The sequence below is a fragment of the Berghia stephanieae genome, unplaced genomic scaffold (assembly GCF_034508935.2).
Source record: "Berghia stephanieae isolate SIO BIC M18660-M18661 unplaced genomic scaffold, UCSD_Bste_1.3 scaffold13, whole genome shotgun sequence".
In the NCBI taxonomy this organism is placed as follows: domain Eukaryota; kingdom Metazoa; phylum Mollusca; class Gastropoda; order Nudibranchia; family Aeolidiidae; genus Berghia; species Berghia stephanieae.
This window is the reverse complement of record NW_027622290.1, coordinates 17,444-34,872: the sequence shown is the minus strand read 5'-3', so window position 1 is coordinate 34,872 and position 17,429 is coordinate 17,444. Positions and strand designations below refer to the sequence as shown.

Genomic DNA, 17,429 nt, shown 5'->3' with positions numbered 1-17,429 from the left:
AATGAAAAGATAAGTCTATCCAACTGTAGTGGATTGTATTGTTAATCAAAACCAATGAGTTTTTCAAGGGAGTAAGAATGCTTGTGGTGCTTGGCTATTTGGGGTCTATTTGACTACTTGGGCAAGAAGAAATCTGGCTGTCTGGCAGCCTTGATTTAGCAATGACTATCCCGCACAAATCTTTGGGCCTCTTTTTCGTTCACGAAGTGCCCGAATTCGCGTCAAAATATGAGACGAAGCCGTTTCGTATATGCTATTTAAAAAAAATTAATTACGACGCTGTTTATCGATGAATATGACTGAAAGTTGGCACACAGTTAGAGAAAATGTCATTTTAGATTATGTCAAGCGACAAAACTCGCGCGATTACCAGAAGACCGTTAAAAATAGATTTTTATTCTTTGGAGTAAAATATTTCTAAAACTACTGGGCGTGGAGGTTTTGTCGCTGACAAGGTAATACATGAACATTTCTTCTTTTTGGTTGTAAAATTTCATATGAATATGACGAGTACTTTTCCCGTATTCTACAAAACACCATCCTAATTTGCTCTTCAAGTTTCAATATTTTAATCTATTTATTACGCAAGACACAACCAAAGGTCGAAAAAAAATGCCGAAAAAGCGTCCCATATTTTCGCGTTTTTTTCCTCTTTGCGGGACATCCAAATAAATGACACCTTTGAAACTGCATAACTTGTTTATTTATGAATGGATTTTCAAAATTCACAAACATTTTTACTCAGTGGAGATAGGGCTTTGATTTTAGACAAATTTTTTTCTCAAAAAGAGAAAAAAAACATTTTTCATAGTCATTGCTACTTGATTATGATCGTTCGTCGCATCACACACACACACACACACACACACACACACACACACACACACACACGCCATCAAACAGTTGTTGATGGTGAAGGGTTGAGACCCCCCCCCCCCAATATTTCATATTTATGTCGCGCCAAAAGTTGTCGGCCGCCCCCACATCCCATTTGTCACTGATCGTCATCGCCTCTTGTGTGTGCGGGAAAAGCTCGTGCCTTTCATTATTTGAAAATTAAATGAACAAGAATGGTGTGTTTTTATTAGGTAGGTAGATAATAATAATATTTAGCAGGTTCCACACCCAGACACACACGGATTGCCCGGACACGATGATAACGATGCCGACGACAATGGATGACGATGATGATGATGATGATGAATATCGTGTTTCTGTTTAAAAATGATAATACTTTAGCAGGTTCCACCCCCACCCCCACACGGATGGACCGGACCCAAAGATGATGATTGTGGTATTGCTGGCTGTTACGGCTGTGATGATGATGATGATGATGATGATGATGATGATGATGATGATGATGATGATGATGACGATGGCGCAGATGGTGATTATTTGTTCGGTCGCTCAGTGGTACGGTGTCTCTTGTCACAAAATCAAGCCTTGTCAATGGCCGGATGAGTGACAGTGATTGTTTTTTAGATTGATTATTACATGGAAATGTGTTGATATTTATTTTATCCATTATTATTAGGGTGGTGGTGGTGGTGGTGGTGGTGATGATGATGATCCCGCTGATATGATGGTGATGATAAATAAATTAAACATAATTCCCTTTATTCATCCCATAGGAAGATTCGTCTTTCGGGTCTATTCTAAGGGAAGACTGGAATAACCCAAGCGACAGCCGCAGTGGAGCGCGCAAATTTAGTTAGGGCAAGGTGACTTGCTCAAGACCACTCAGCGGCGGGTGATCGAACTCGGTACCTTTCGGGTGCCAACCAAAGACCGTACCGCTGCCCCTGATGATGATGATGATGATGATGATGATGATGATGATGATGATGATGATGATGATGATGATGATGATGATGATGATGATGATGATAATGATGATGATGGGAACTAATAAAGAATACACAGGCATCTAAAATTGAAACATTCCATATTCAAAGCTAATGTTTTACTTTAAAAAAATTGAGCTTTACAATATCCACTATATGTGATCAAAGCGCTTTACAAGGGGTCCCTGGTCAACAGCAACATTTAATATGTAGGACGGGACATGCCGCCTGTTAGGCGATATTACAATTTTTTCAGACAAAGACAACGCTGTTAACGGCCAGGTACTCATTTTACACCTGGGTATGGTGAGAGAATGTGAGTAAAGAGCCTTGTCCAAAGACTCAACTATGCACCGAGCGCGAGGCTCGAACCCAGGACTTTCCGATCCGAAAGCGGGTGTCATATCACTAGACCATTATAATGCACTAGACCCATGGCCGACTAGAGTACTATAGTTACGTCATGACTAGACCACATAGCCGCACTACTGTAGGAGTGTTCATTGATAGATGGATGCGTTTGTGTCATAGAAATAGCCTTAGTGTCTGTGTGTGTGTGTGTGTGTGTGTGTGTGTGTATGTGTGTGTGTGATAGTCAAACTTTAGTATGTTTGATGATGATGATGATGATGATGATGATGATGATGATGATGATGATGATGATGATGATGATGATGATGATGGCGATGATGATGATGAACAGGCAAATAAATCACCTATTACTCTCGGAAATAGCACAAAAGAATTTTCAAATAAAGCAAAAACCTTGGCGTCATCATTGATAAAGATCTTTCCATGACAAGCCACGTGAATAACACCATACAATCTATGTACATAGAAATGAAAAAAAATAAGCAAAATTCGTAATTTAATACCGAAGCATATAACAGAACTTTTAATTAATTCCCTGGTTTTATCTAAATTGGACTATTGTAACTCCCTTTGGGCGAATTTAGCTAAAGACAAAATTAGCAAACTTCAGGTTGCTCAAAATAACGCAGCCAGGCTCATTGTACGCAATAACAAAAAATACCCGTCAGCAACTCTTCTTCTCCGTGAGTTACATTGGCTTCCTGTTGAAAAAAGAGTTGCCTATAAGATTTGTACTGTTGTCTACAAATCCCTGAGCACGAACAGTCCCTCCTATATTAAAGACCTTCTAATTATGTCCCCAATAGAAACTTGAGGCCAAGCAATGACCAATCAATCCTTGTCAAACCTAAGCCATTGCGTAAAATAGGTGAACAGTCTTTTCAATTTTCGGCCCCCCATTTTGGAACTCTCTCCCGTCACACGTGAGATGCTCGGATTCGTTGACAACGTTCAAATCTCGCTTAAAGTTTTATCTTTTTACGTCATAATGTTGCAATATTATTTTCATATTTTGTTGTTGTTAAATTGAATTCGTATCACGTTTCCTTCACACTTGTCTCAATGTAATATGTTTTGTTTTATATCACTGTAAAGCGCTTAGAGCCTGTGACAACGGGGTAAAGCACTATATAAATGCCATTTATTATTATTGTTATTAATGAAGTCTTGTCACACACGCGTGATTCACCTATACGAATTTCCCTGCCACCCAGACACACTACATCTGTCAAGGAGTGATGCTGTGGAAGAACCACAGACTACCGTGTGCAAACGTTGGCGATTGGTATCGGATGGCAAACTGTGATTGTTTGAAATGATTCGAAACACTCGTAACCCCTCCGCTCGCTCGGATCCTGATCGTCTCAAGCTCGTCTCACGTGTCAAGATCGTCTCAAGCTCGTCTCAAGCTCACAAACCGGCGATCGTTTTAATAACTCGCTCTTCCGGCATTGAGATCGAGCGCTGAATCGTTTGGCGCTCGATCGTCGATCGGGTAAAAGCGATCAAATAACCCAACACTCGTGGAGCAGGATTGCCAGTTTGGCATTTTAAATGCCAGATTCCAAAAATCTGGCATTTTTGAAAACCGTTTGGCATTAGAAAAATCATTTGGCATTTGGCATTTTCATTTGGCATTTTCTTTTCTTGTATATTATACTTCAAATGACACCCTTTCTCAACCGTGGTGTAGTGGTTTAGCACTCCACTTAGTAGTCAGTAGGTAAAAAAATACCCCAAAAAGGAAATTTAGTATAATTCAAAAAAAAAAATTTAAAAAAAAAGAAAAGAAAACACGCAAGCCGCCAGGATATGATAGTAAATTGTCTATCAAAAGTGAGTAGTTTTCTTAGTGGGGGTGGGAGTCAACAGACTTTGGCATTTTTTTTGAGTGTTTTGGCATTTTTTGAGTCTTCCCCTGGCATTTTGTTGAAAAATAATCTGGCAACCCTGTCGTGGAGTTGCATGTAAAACTGAAACGTGAAAGGAACATGGTGAATGGCATCAAGATGAAGAGTAAGTTTAAGCTGACGGTAAAATAATTAAGTCGGAGGACTTTTCATCCTCCTTAGTCTTAGCGTATTCAAATCTGTCGCCTCCACCCCTAGGAACGATGCTTTTTCCCTTTTTTTCTATTATTGGAGTTCGAGGATAATAGCGTAAAAAAACAAAAAAGAAAACCGCGTCTATTTGTATTTCCTTTCTCTCGTCCACTCAATATTTCATATCTCTCTCGCCCTCTCCCCTCTTTCTCTATTTTAATTTGTTGGTATTTTCTTCTTCTCTTTCTCCTCCACATTCTATTTCGAATCCCCCCCCCCTCTCTCTCTCTCTTTCTCTCCCCTGTCTCAATTTATATCTGGCTGTTGGTTAGTAATAGTAATACGGGATGAGAATAGCGAGAAGGGGTGGCGGCTAGGCTAGGCTACATACCCTCCCTACGTGTTGGTTAACAGGGGTGAGAATAGCGAGAAGTGGCGAGGACCTCTACTCTCATCCCGGGGGTGAGAGCTCGATCGAATTTTTATTCTCATCCCGGGGGTGAGAATAGTCGCTCCGTAATAAAATATCTATAAAAATAAAACATAAAATTAACCAACATTAAATCAGTTGTTACTACATATACACAATATGCGTCGACTTCGAAGTGGGTGTCATGGCCGAATGGTTTAGTCGTCTGCCCTGGAACTTTTACCAGAATTGACGGTGTGGGTTCGAATCCTGGTTCCGCCACTTTTTTTTGTTTTTGGTGCGAGTCTATTCTTTTCACTTTTCCCCTTTTTGTTTGGCCTTTTGTTCCGTTTCTGAACACGAGGGTAGTCGACAAATGGAACCGCCTGCCTGCAACAGTGATCGACGCCCCTTCATTGCAGGCATTCACGTGCCGTCTTGATGCTCATTTTGAAACAGAAAAATACTGTTTGTAAAGTTAAATTCAGACACCTCCTTCCACCATGTGGCATGCCCAGTTTTGAGAGACTTGAATTAAATACGTTCACGAATGCACAAGAGCAGATAAAAGGCTGTAAAAGCCTACATAAATCTGGACTTATATCATATCATGAATTTCTAAAAATTGTTTTTATTAGGAGAGGAGACTAGGAGGGAGATCAAAATCTTGGTCCCTGGCCAATTTTGGCTTCCTAACCTAATGACAATGTAAAATCGTATTTTCGTTTATGGAACTGTTTATCTTTATGTTGAAGAGGCGAGTTTGAATTTTTTAAAAATTCTATTTATTACTTGTTTGGTTTTGCTGCTGTTCAAGTTCAAATTCATATTCTTTCTTTTCTTTTTTTTTTTTAAACTGGCTTAGCAATGGCAATAATAATACCACCCTGCCCCTCCTCCAGAAAGGTGAATGAAAATGTAAACGAATTTTTGAAATTAAGAGAAAATTGAAGAAAAAAAGAATGAAAACTAAAAAGGGGAGTCCTTCAGAAAGCTCCTAATGCCAAGGGAAACAACTCAAATATTCCCTCGATAAAGCCTAAGAATAAATATAACTATAACCTAGGACCTTTAACTAACTAACCCTAATACTTATAGGAAAAACAAACACCCAAGCACCTTTACTACAGGGCCATTCCAGGTCAAGTGGACCAAATTTTCGGAAATTGGGAACCACACCCCTTTTGACTTTCCTAAAACTTGGCTCAATTGAAGATAATTATGAGACATGAACAACACCAAATTTTCAGTTCAGAATATGGATATTTGACTTTTTTACAATTTTTTGAAATTTTGTCTCAAAACGTGTCAAAATCAAATTTGCTTGTGGGTCCATTTTTGAGAGGCTATAACATTTTTATAATCAAGTTAACTCTCTCAGATTTGGTAATCCTGTACAACTTTTAGCATAGATGACAATTATTTAAAGGAAAATGAAACTATTTATCAACTTCTGGAGTTATCTGCCCTTGAATATGGCTCCCCATGCTGTTCGGCAAAAAAATGAATTTTTTCAATATTTTTTTTCATGACTTTAATCTTTCATTTTTGGTCATTGATAATTTGTATCTCAATAAATAACATGTGGTCCAACATAATATAGCAAAAAAAATGGGTCTGGTACTACAATGTTTCGAACAATAACGCATAGCGTAATGCGACAAGCACCAAAATCGCAAATTTTTGTCAACTTCAAGGCTCAAAACGGTCAAAGATGTCGGCTGGGATTTTTTTCAAAATTTGATATATTGTGCAGATACACTATTTCTATAAGCACGTGGAAGTTTTCCTTGTATTTTGAGGGGCTTCATGGTAAAATTCACCTGCAAAGAACCTAAGTATCTCAACTTTAAGTTACAAAGGGGCATAACTCAATAAATTATTTAAACCCCCATAATCGACTTATATTACACTACATAGATAACAAACAAAGCTTAAAATGTTTGGCTTCTAACAAACTCTTAAAAGCTAATAAATTCAATGCTTATTTATTTTTGAAAAAAGTGCGAAATAATGAATTAACAGTTCAATAATGGTAGACTACACACTCATTCAGAAGGTCAGAGTGGCATGAATGGAAAAAAAAAACTATCCAGCTCCTTTAGATTTATCACTTTGTGTGTTGGAATGTTCTCCCATTAAAAATAGCTTGTAAAAAAGTGAGAAAGTTAAAGAAGGAGAAAGGACTTTTTGCCAAACCTGACTCTAAAAGTAGGTATCCCAAACTAGAAAACGGTAAGGGCTGCCTGAAGCCGGTGATCGTAAAATACTAACGAAAGAGTGAAAATGGAAAGGCTTCGTATGGGAACAAAACAGACAATGGACGTTTCGGGTACAAACCCTTCGTCAGCACAACAATACACAAATAAACGTGGAAAACAAATAAAATATAATGAAAAATAACTTGTATCGTCTGTACTCAATGGTGGTTGCAGTATGAATGAAATGTTAGCGTGGCGTGGGTAGAGGATAGGGTGCCCCGGGGGGTGATCTAATTGATAAGCAAAGGTCAGCGTCAGGGAACCGAACTTTCCAGACTATAATGGAAGGTAAAAGACATATTGGTAGTAGTAGTAGTAGTAGTAGTAGTAGTAGTAGTAGTAGTAGTAGTAGTAGTAGAACACTGTAGTGGAACAGTAGGGGGCGGTGGAGGGGGCGAGGTGAAAGAGTCACGGCGGAGGTGGGGGGGGGGGGGGGGTGTTTGTTGGATGAGCGAAGGTCGAATCTTCGCGAAGGAACGATGCGATAGTAAAGTGGAATACACCGATAAATAGATAGATGGATAGACAGATAGATAGGTAGATAGACAGAAAAATAGGTAGATAGACAGAAAAGAGGGGGAGGGAGAGAGAGAGAAGAGAGAGAGAGAGAGAGAGAGAGAGAGAGAGAGAGAGAGAGAGAGAGAGAGAGAGACAGAGACAGAGAGAGAAAAAAAAAAAAAAAGGGGGGGGGGGGGGGGGGGGGGGTTGGTTTGAGGCGGACCGGTAGAGAGGGGGAATTAGAGAGAGAGGGGGGGGGGGAGGGAGAAAGAGAGAGAGAGAGGGGGGACAAAGAAAGAAAGAAAGAAAGAGAGAGAGAGAGAAGAGAGAGAGAGAGAGAGAGAGAGAGAGAGAGAGAGAGAGAGAGAGAGAGAGAGAGAAAGGGGGGAGGGGAGGTGAGAGAGGGCGAGTAAACAGCCGAGTGATAGCTGGGTCTATATGTATATAAATGGATAAAAAAAGTGGATGATTGGACACAATGAGAGATAGCTAGGAAGGTAGATGACTATGAATCGGTGGATAATCAGTAGATAGATAGCTAGCTAGCTAGCTAGCTAGCTAGATAGATAGATAGATAGATAGATAGATAGATAGATAGATAGATAGATAGATAGATAGATAGATAGATAGATAGATAGATAGATAGATAGATAGATAGATAGATAGATAGATAGATAGATAGATAGGTAGGTAGGTAGGTAGGTAGGTAGGTAGGTAGAGTTGTACTTTTAGTAGTATGAACAGTAGTAGTAGTGGTAGTAGTAGTAGTAGTAGTGGTGGTAGTAGTAGTAGTAGTAGTAGTAGTAGTAGTAGTAGTAGTAGTAGTAGCAGTAGTAGTAGTAGTAGTAGTAGTAGTAGTAGTAGTAGCAGCAGCAGCAGTAGCTGTAGTGGCAGAAGTGAGAGCAGCAGTGGTGATGAATATGGGGGACGTTGACATCTAGTGGTGGTCAATCCTGGTGTTGAGTCCGCGTGGAGTCAGCGTTACCAACAACTTGATCAGGTGAGTTTCCCTACGTCGACGGGCGGAAGTGTCCGAATGGCAAAAACTGAGCACACACACACGCACACACTGTACATCGCAGTGGTCTGGCAGATTGAAGTGTCTGGCCACTGCTGTGTCTGCACAGTTCGATATGTCACGCAAGTGCTGCACGAATCTGTCACCCAGCCTCTTTCCGGTCTCACCAACGTAAGCAATCCCACACAGGGAGCACGTAATCGCATAGACTAGATTACGGTCAGTGCAAGTAAACGGCCGCCTGATGTCCCAAATCTTGTCTGGAAAGCTGACTCTGTCATACTCCCACAGGTGCCCACAAGTCTTGCATCGGGGTCGCATACACGATCTGGCTTTAGGTCCATCCCTAGGTATGGGTTCCAGGCGGCTTCTGACAAGGAGATCCCTCAGGTTACGATCCCGTCGATATGCTACCAACGGGGGTTCTGAAAAAACTCTGTGGGTGTCTTCGCCCGCCTGGAGGATCCCATAGTTCTGCAATAGGATGTTCCTCACTTGATCGGCATGGGGGTGATGCGTGAGGACTAAAATGGGACGCTGTGTCTCCTGCTTCCTGGCATTACGAGGCCTCATTGCTGCTTCTCTCGACACGAGGCTGGCTTTCCGGACAGCCTTAAGCAAAACCTTTTCGGGATATTCCCGTGCCCTAAAAAAATCGAGCATGCGATCACGTTGAAGCGCAAATTCATCATCTTCCAGACAGAGTCTCCGCAAGCGGAGTATCTGACTGAATGGGATGGAGTCTTTGCACTTCACCGGATGGGATGACCGATAGAGCAGGTAGCTGTGACTGTCCGTTTCCTTGTAGTGTACAGTGGTCCGTACTCCCGTGCTGGTCAATACAGCCTTGATGTCCAAAAAGTTCACCTCAGAGGTTGAAATCTCATAAGTGTACTCTATGGACGGGTGGAAGGAGTCCATCGCTAGGATGAACCCTTTCAACTGGCTGTGGGTCAATGACGTAATGCCGAAACAGTCGTCAATGTACCTTTTGAACAGCTCGGGGGCAGGTCCGCTATACTGATGGAAGAAGGTTTCCTCAAGGTAGCCCATGAAGAGGTTAGCATATGAGGGACCCATCTTGGTGCCCATCGCAACACCTGAGATCTGATGGAAAAATACATCATTGAACTCAAAAGTGTTGAGTGTGAGCACAAGTTCGGTGAGCCTCACAATGCTGTTGCTGGAAATCCCTGGTAATGGATGACGGTCGACGAAATGCCTGATGGCACGCAGTCCGTCAGGATGCGGTATGGATGTGTACAGTGCCTTCACATCCATGGTGAAAATCAGCCGTGGACGTTCATCCTGGAATTGAATTTCGTCAATGACACCAAGAGCATGGTTAGTGTCCTTGATATACGATGGCAGGGTGGGAACTATACGTTGAAATACCGCATCAAGGAACTGCGATACCTTCTCAGTGGGGCACGAGATAGCCGACACAATCGGCCTTCCAGGTGGAGTGTCAGACAATTCCCGGATCTTGTGTATCTTAGGGAGCATGTAAAAACATGGATTACCTAGGTCGCTGGGGTCGTGTTTAAGGACCTCTGCCCTACTAGGTAATTCTCCCTGCGATACCAAAGACTGGATTGTCTGGTGGACTCTGGTGTTGTTAGCAAGTGTTGGGTCCGAAGTCACTTTCTCATAAAATATCTGGTCACTCAATTGCCTGTGGCCCTCAGCTCTATAGAGCTCAGCGTCCCAAACAACTACGGCCCCTCCTTTATCAGCCGCTGTGATCACTATATCACGACGTGATCTAAGTGATCGTACGGCAGCCCATTCAAGACGGGTGAGGTTAGACCTCTTGATAGGTGTGGGTCGTAGTGCCTCTATCTGTCTAAGACAAGTCTGGATAAACAGGTCGAGTGTAGGGGACTTGCCAGGACTAGGAGTCCAGTTTCTTTTACGTCGTGAGAAAGCGGCAAACGGATCCTCAGGGTCACGGTCATAGTCATGGTCACGTTCATCATCTTTGAAGTGATACTTCAAGCGTAAAAAACGCATGAAGCGACGTACATCCGACTCAATGCGGGACTGGTCGGACGTTCTTCGCAGTGGGATGAACTTGAGACCTTTCCTTAAGACCGATTCCTCTGCACTGCTCAACTGGATGGTCGGGGGGACAGAAACCACCAGCCGGTGGTTGTTGTGGTTCCTACTGGGGGGGATAGCTCCAACATTATCCATCACGTGGGTGGGTTCGCTGGTGGGTGGGGTGAATTGATCGCTTCTAGACTGGTCCCCGGCTGTTGGAGGGACTCCCAAACCACCAATGTTGACAGGCTGGTTATGGGTGCCATTAAGAGCAGTGGGGCCAGAGGAAGGTTCAATGGGTGAATCCACCGATGGGAGTGTTGCCGAATGAGAAGGGAGGTTATCGTCAAGATGTGTAATTCTGTTTGGAAAGAGAGCATCTAATTTACTGGTTTTGACATAATTTAAGCATGCATGGTAGTGTTGATTACATAAATGTATGAATAACCTAATGGCTTTGTAAAGTGTATGGTTATGATAAGTACGATGCCTCAAGCATGTGGAGGATGTGTCGATTGTGTGTGTTAATTTGGATATCTGTTTGCGAAGGATGTCTGTGGTAAGTCTAAGTCGTTGCATTGCACACTTGGATTCTAATTCCAGAAACTGGGAGAACTGGGATGAGGTTAGAGAGCCTAAAGAAGGGTGGAAATGTGAAACGAATCCTTTAGGGGCCGTGCGTTTCCTAAGGCAGTACAATAAGAAATTCAAGTGGCTGCTAGCTCGAGTTTTATAGAGGGTGGCGTGGGCGAGAGTGTAGCCTACTTGAGATAGGTGGATAGGGAAAGAGGAAAGAAACGTACGAATGTCCCGTAAGGAAGAGCGAAAGAGTTGCTTGGGAGATGTATGAGGCATGGTGAAAATAGGGAAAGAGGGCGAAAGGCTAAAAGGATGAGTAAGGTAATCAATAAGTATGGGTAAACTGGAGAAGCGAGTGAATGAGAGAAAGGAAGGGAGGGATAGACTGAGAGGTGTGGTAAGAGAGAGGTAGTGGTTGAAAACGTGGGTGTGGTGAAAAATAATGCTGAGATGTAAATGGTAAAGAGGGGGGGGGGGGGGGGGGGTTAGTGTGCTAAAAGAGGTAGACTGGTAGGGGAGAAGAGTGTAAATAAATATATAAATATGAGAGTAATGAAAAGGTGATGATAGTGCAATGTTGGATAAAACTAAATTGATAAACTGAAAAGTATATTATAAAAAATGCAACATATAGCAGTACAAATAAAACAGAAATAAACACTATACCTACGTGAAGTACTAGGTAACACTGATGGGGACGGTCCAAAAACACGGTATGGCAGCAGAAGTATAATTCAAGTGAATCAACCAAAAAACTCAAATGAATCAAAACGGAAAAGTAGAAAACGGTAAGGGCTGCCTGAAGCCGGTGATCGTAAAATACTAACGAAAGAGTGAAAATGGAAAGGCTTCGTATGGGAACAAAACAGACTCCCTAAGATACACAAGATCCGGGAATTGTCTGACACTCCACCTGGAAGGCCGATTGTGTCGGCTATCTCGTGCCCCACTGAGAAGGTATCGCAGTTCCTTGATGCGGTATTTCAACGTATAGTTCCCACCCTGCCATCGTATATCAAGGACACTAACCATGCTCTTGGTGTCATTGACGAAATTCAATTCCAGGATGAACGTCCACGGCTGATTTTCACCATGGATGTGAAGGCACTGTACACATCCATACCGCATCCTGACGGACTGCGTGCCATCAGGCATTTCGTCGACCGTCATCCATTACCAGGGATTTCCAGCAACAGCATTGTGAGGCTCACCGAACTTGTGCTCACACTCAACACTTTTGAGTTCAATGATGTATTTTTCCATCAGATCTCAGGTGTTGCGATGGGCACCAAGATGGGTCCCTCATATGCTAACCTCTTCATGGGCTACCTTGAGGAAACCTTCTTCCATCAGTATAGCGGACCTGCCCCCGAGCTGTTCAAAAGGTACATTGACGACTGTTTCGGCATTACGTCATTGACCCACAGCCAGTTGAAAGGGTTCATCCTAGCGATGGACTCCTTCCACCCGTCCATAGAGTACACTTATGAGATTTCAACCTCTGAGGTGAACTTTTTGGACATCAAGGCTGTATTGACCAGCACGGGAGTACGGACCACTGTACACTACAAGGAAACGGACAGTCACAGCTACCTGCTCTATCGGTCATCCCATCCGGTGAAGTGCAAAGACTCCATCCCATTCAGTCAGATACTCCGCTTGCGGAGACTCTGTCTGGAAGATGATGAATTTGCGCTTCAACGTGATCGCATGCTCGATTTTTTTTAGGGCACGGGAATATCCCGAAAAGGTTTTGCTTAAGGCTGTCCGGAAAGCCAGCCTCGTGTCGAGAGAAGCAGCAATGAGGCCTCGTAATGCCAGGAAGCAGGAGACACAGCGTCCCATTTTAGTCCTCACGCATCACCCCCATGCCGATCAAGTGAGGAACATCCTATTGCAGAACTATGGGATCCTCCAGGCGGGCGAAGACACCCACAGAGTTTTTTCAGAACCCCCGTTGGTAGCATATCGACGGGATCGTAACCTGAGGGATCTCCTTGTCAGAAGCCGCCTGGAACCCATACCTAGGGATGGACCTAAAGCCAGATCGTGTATGCGACCCCGATGCAAGACTTGTGGGCACCTGTGGGAGTATGACAGAGTCAGCTTTCCAGACAAGATTTGGGACATCAGGCGGCCGTTTACTTGCACTGACCGTAATCTAGTCTATGCGATTACGTGCTCCCTGTGTGGGATTGCTTACGTTGGTGAGACCGGAAAGAGGCTGGGTGACAGATTCGTGCAGCACTTGCGTGACATATCGAACTGTGCAGACACAGCAGTGGCCAGACACTTCAATCTGCCAGACCACTGCGATGTACAGTGTGTGCGTGTGTGTGTGCTCAGTTTTTGCCATTCGGACACTTCCGCCCGTCGACGTAGGGAAACTCACCTGATCAAGTTGTTGGGAACGCTGACTCCACGCGGACTCAACACCAGGATTGACCACCACTAGATGTCAACGTCCCCATATTCATCACCACTGCTGATCTCACTTCTGCCACTACAGCTACTGCTGCTGCTACTACTACTACTACTACTACTACTACTACTACTACTACTGCTACTACTACTACTACTACTACTACTACTACTACTACTACTACTACTACTACTACTACTACTACTACTACTACCACCACTACTACTACTACTACTACTACTACTACTACTGTTCATACTACTAAAAGTACAACTCTACCTACCTACCTACCTATCTATCTATCTATCTATCTATCTATCTATCTATCTATCTATCTATCTATCTATCTATCTATCTATCTATCTATCTACTATCTAGCTAGCTACCTATCTATCTACTGATTATCCACCGATCCATAGTCATCTACCTTCCTAGCTATCTCTCATTGTGTCCAATCATCCACTTTTTTTATCCATTTATATACATATAGACCCAGCTATCACTCGGCTGTTTACTCGCCCTCTCTCACCTCCCCTCCCCCTTTCTCTCTCTCTCTCTCTCTCTCTCTCTCTCTCTCTCTCTCTCTCTCTCTCTCTCTCTCTCTCTCTCTCTCTCTCTTTCTTTCTTTCTTTCTTTGTCCCCCTCTCTCTCTCTCTTTTCTCCCTCCCCCCCCCCCCCTCTCTCTCTAATTCCCCCTCTCTACCGGTCCGCCTCAAACCAACCCCCCTCCCACCCCCCCACTTTTTTTTTTTTTTTTCTCTCTCTGTCTCTGTCTCTCCTCTCTCTCTCTCTCTCTCTCTCTCTCTCTCTCTCTCTCTCTCTCTCTCTCCCTCCCCTCTTTTCTGTCTATCTACCTATTTTTCTGTCTATCTACCTATCTATCTGTCTATCCATCTATCTATTTATCGGTGTATTCCACTTTACTATCGCATCGTTCCTTCGCGAAGATTCGACCTTCGCTCATCCAACAAACACCCACCCCCCCCCCCCACCTCCGCCGTGACTCTTTCACCTCGCCCCCTCCACCGCCCCCTACTGTTCCACTACAGTGTTCTACTACTACTACTACTACTACTACTACTACTACTACTACTACTACTACTACTACTACTACCAATATGTCTTTTACCTTCCATTATAGTCTGGAAAGTTCGGTTCCCTGACGCTGACCTTTGCTTATCAATTAGATCACCCCCCTGGGGCACCCTATCCTCTACCCACGCCACGCTAACATTTCATTCATACTGCAACCACCATTGAGTACAGACGATACAAGTTATTTTTCATTATATTTTATTTGTTTTCCACGTTTATTTGTGTATTGTTGTGCTGACGAAGGGTTTGTACCCGAAACGTCCATTGTCTGTTTTGTTCCCATACGAAGCCTTTCCATTTTCACTCTTTCGTTAGTATCCCAAACTACCGCTGTGTGGCAGGCGAATTTGCCGTGATCGATCAAAAAGTGGGGTCTTAATATCTGTCTCTCTCTCTCTTGAATTAAACTTTATTTAATAAAAAAAGGACAATATTATATTTCAATATCTGCTCTATAAGATGAGCTAAATATTTAAACTATTCAAGCTATGTGAACTTTTTAACAGCTATTCAAAAACGCCCTCATAAAGAGATCCGATTGCAAATTTTCGCTGTGAAAACTGCGTGCCGATCGACCGAAATTCGGGTCTCGTCACAAGATCTGCTCGCGCTAAAAGCTGAACGGACCAACAGCTGTGAAATCAAGTGTGGGAGAATCTCCTTTTAATGCCCTTTCGTGTGGTGTAATTTTTTCGTTTATAAACACAACAAAAATATTATTAAAATTTAACTGAATTTGCTCTATTTTTGAGTGAAAATTTGACTCTCTTAACGGTTAATAAACGGCGAAAAAATTACACCATTAAAATCTGCAGCATTTGAAGGCTATAATATCAAAAATCCAGCATGCTGGCTTGATTCAACAAATAGCGCCATCTTTAAAAGCAGAAAAGCGAGTGGAGCAGGCACTTATGTTGGTAACAACAAGATATGAAGTGAATAGAAAAGTGCCAGAAGACAACAGAGAATAAAAAATTTTTCGCGGCGGTGGTGGGGTTTGAACCTGCGACCTTATTGGTACGACAACTCCGCCTGGCAGGTGAGAGCGTGGCTCTACCGTGTGAGCTATCCACGAACACAAAAATATTCGTTTCAAACTCAAAGTCATTACTAGATCCCTCTCTCACCCACTTCTTGAGATCGCCGATTCGTTCGTACACCACCATCGCGAATAATTTTGACCAGCAGTTAAGCTTAATAGCCAATATTCTCAACACAAACATATAACATAGAAACGATTGAGACATTGAGTATGCTCCGGTGTATGGGGTGAATTTTAATTCAGAAAAGCGAGTGGAGCAGGCACTTATGTTGGTAACAACAAGATATGAAGTGAATAGAAAAGTGCCAGAAGACAACAGAGAATAAAAAATTTTTCGCGGCGGTGGTGGGGTTTGAACTGCGACCTTATTGGTACGACAACTCCGCCTGGCAGGTGAGAGCGTGGCTCTACCGTGTGAGCTATCCACGAACACAAAAAATATTCGTTTCAAACTCAAAGTCATTACTAGATCCCTCTCTCACCCACTTCTTGAGATCGCCGATTCGTTCGTACACCACCATCGCGAATAATTTTGACCAGCAGTTAAGCTTAATAGCCAATATTCTCAACACAAACATATAACATAGAAACGATTGAGACATTGAGTATGCTCCGGTGTATGGGGTGAATTTTAATTCAGAAAAGCGAGTGGAGCAGGCACTTATGTTGGTAACAACAAGATATGAAGTGAATAGAAAAGTGCCAGAAGACAACAGTGAATTAAAAATTCGCGGCGATGGTGGTTTTGAATCTGCTGACTCTTATTGGTCGACAATCTCTTCAGTGAGATCTGTTGGCTTACACTGTGAGCTCATCCCGAATACAAAAATATTCGTTCAAACTCAAGCATTACTAATCCCTCTCTCACCACTTCTTATGTCGATTCGTTGTCACCCCTCGCGAATATTGACGCAGTTAAGCTTAATAGCCAATATTTCAATCACAATGTTAAACATCGGAAAGATTGAGAGATTGAGTATGCTCGGTGTTGGGCGTGAATTTTTTCAGAAAAGCGTGGAAACCACACTTTGTGGTAACAACAGTTATGAAGTGATGAAAGTGCCAGAGACAACAGGTCGCAGGTTCAAACCCCACCACCGCCGCGAAAAATTTTTTATTCTCTGTTGTCTTCTGGCACTTTTCTATTCACTTCATATCTTGTTGTTACCAACATAAGTGCCTGCTCCACTCGCTTTTCTGAATTAAAATTCACCCCATACACCGGAGCATACTCAATGTCTCAATCGTTTCTATGTTATATGTTTGTGTTGAGAATATTGGCTATTAAGCTTAACTGCTGGTCAAAATTATTCGCGATGGTGGTGTACGAACGAATCGGCGATCTCAAGAAGTGGGTGAGAGAGGGATCTAGTAATGACTTTGAGTTTGAAACGAATATTTTTGTGTTCGTGGATAGCTCACACGGTAGAGCCACGCTCTCACCTGCCAGGCGGAGTTGTCGTACCAATAAGGTCGCAGGTTCAAACCCCACCACCGCCGCGAAAAAATTTTTTATTCTCTGTTGTCTTCTGGCACTTTTCTATTCACTTCATATCTTGTTGTTACCAACATAAGTGCCTGCTCCACTCGCTTTTCTGAATTAAAATTCACCCCATACACCGGAGCATACTCAATGTCTCAATCGTTTCTATGTTATATGTTTGTGTTGAGAATATTGGCTATTAAGCTTAACTGCTGGTCAAAATTATTCGCGATGGTGGTGTACGAACGAATCGGCGATCTCAAGAAGTGGGTGAGAGAGGGATCTAGTAATGACTTTGAGTTTGAAACGAATATTTTTGTG

General features: G+C 42.7%; 1 protein-coding gene across 2 annotated transcripts in view; it reads left to right on the top strand.

Annotated features, from left to right (window-relative positions):
• The first annotated feature begins 4,168 nt into the window (after positions 1-4,168).
• The window catches only part of LOC144961042 (uncharacterized), a 28,866-nt gene continuing 15,605 nt past the window's right edge, over positions 4,169-17,429 (top strand). For both annotated transcript variants that reach the window (XM_078894378.1, XM_078894379.1), the window contains exon 1: positions 4,169-4,232. The gene's annotated coding sequence lies outside the window, so the exon portion shown is untranslated. The remainder of the gene's footprint in view (positions 4,233-17,429) is intronic.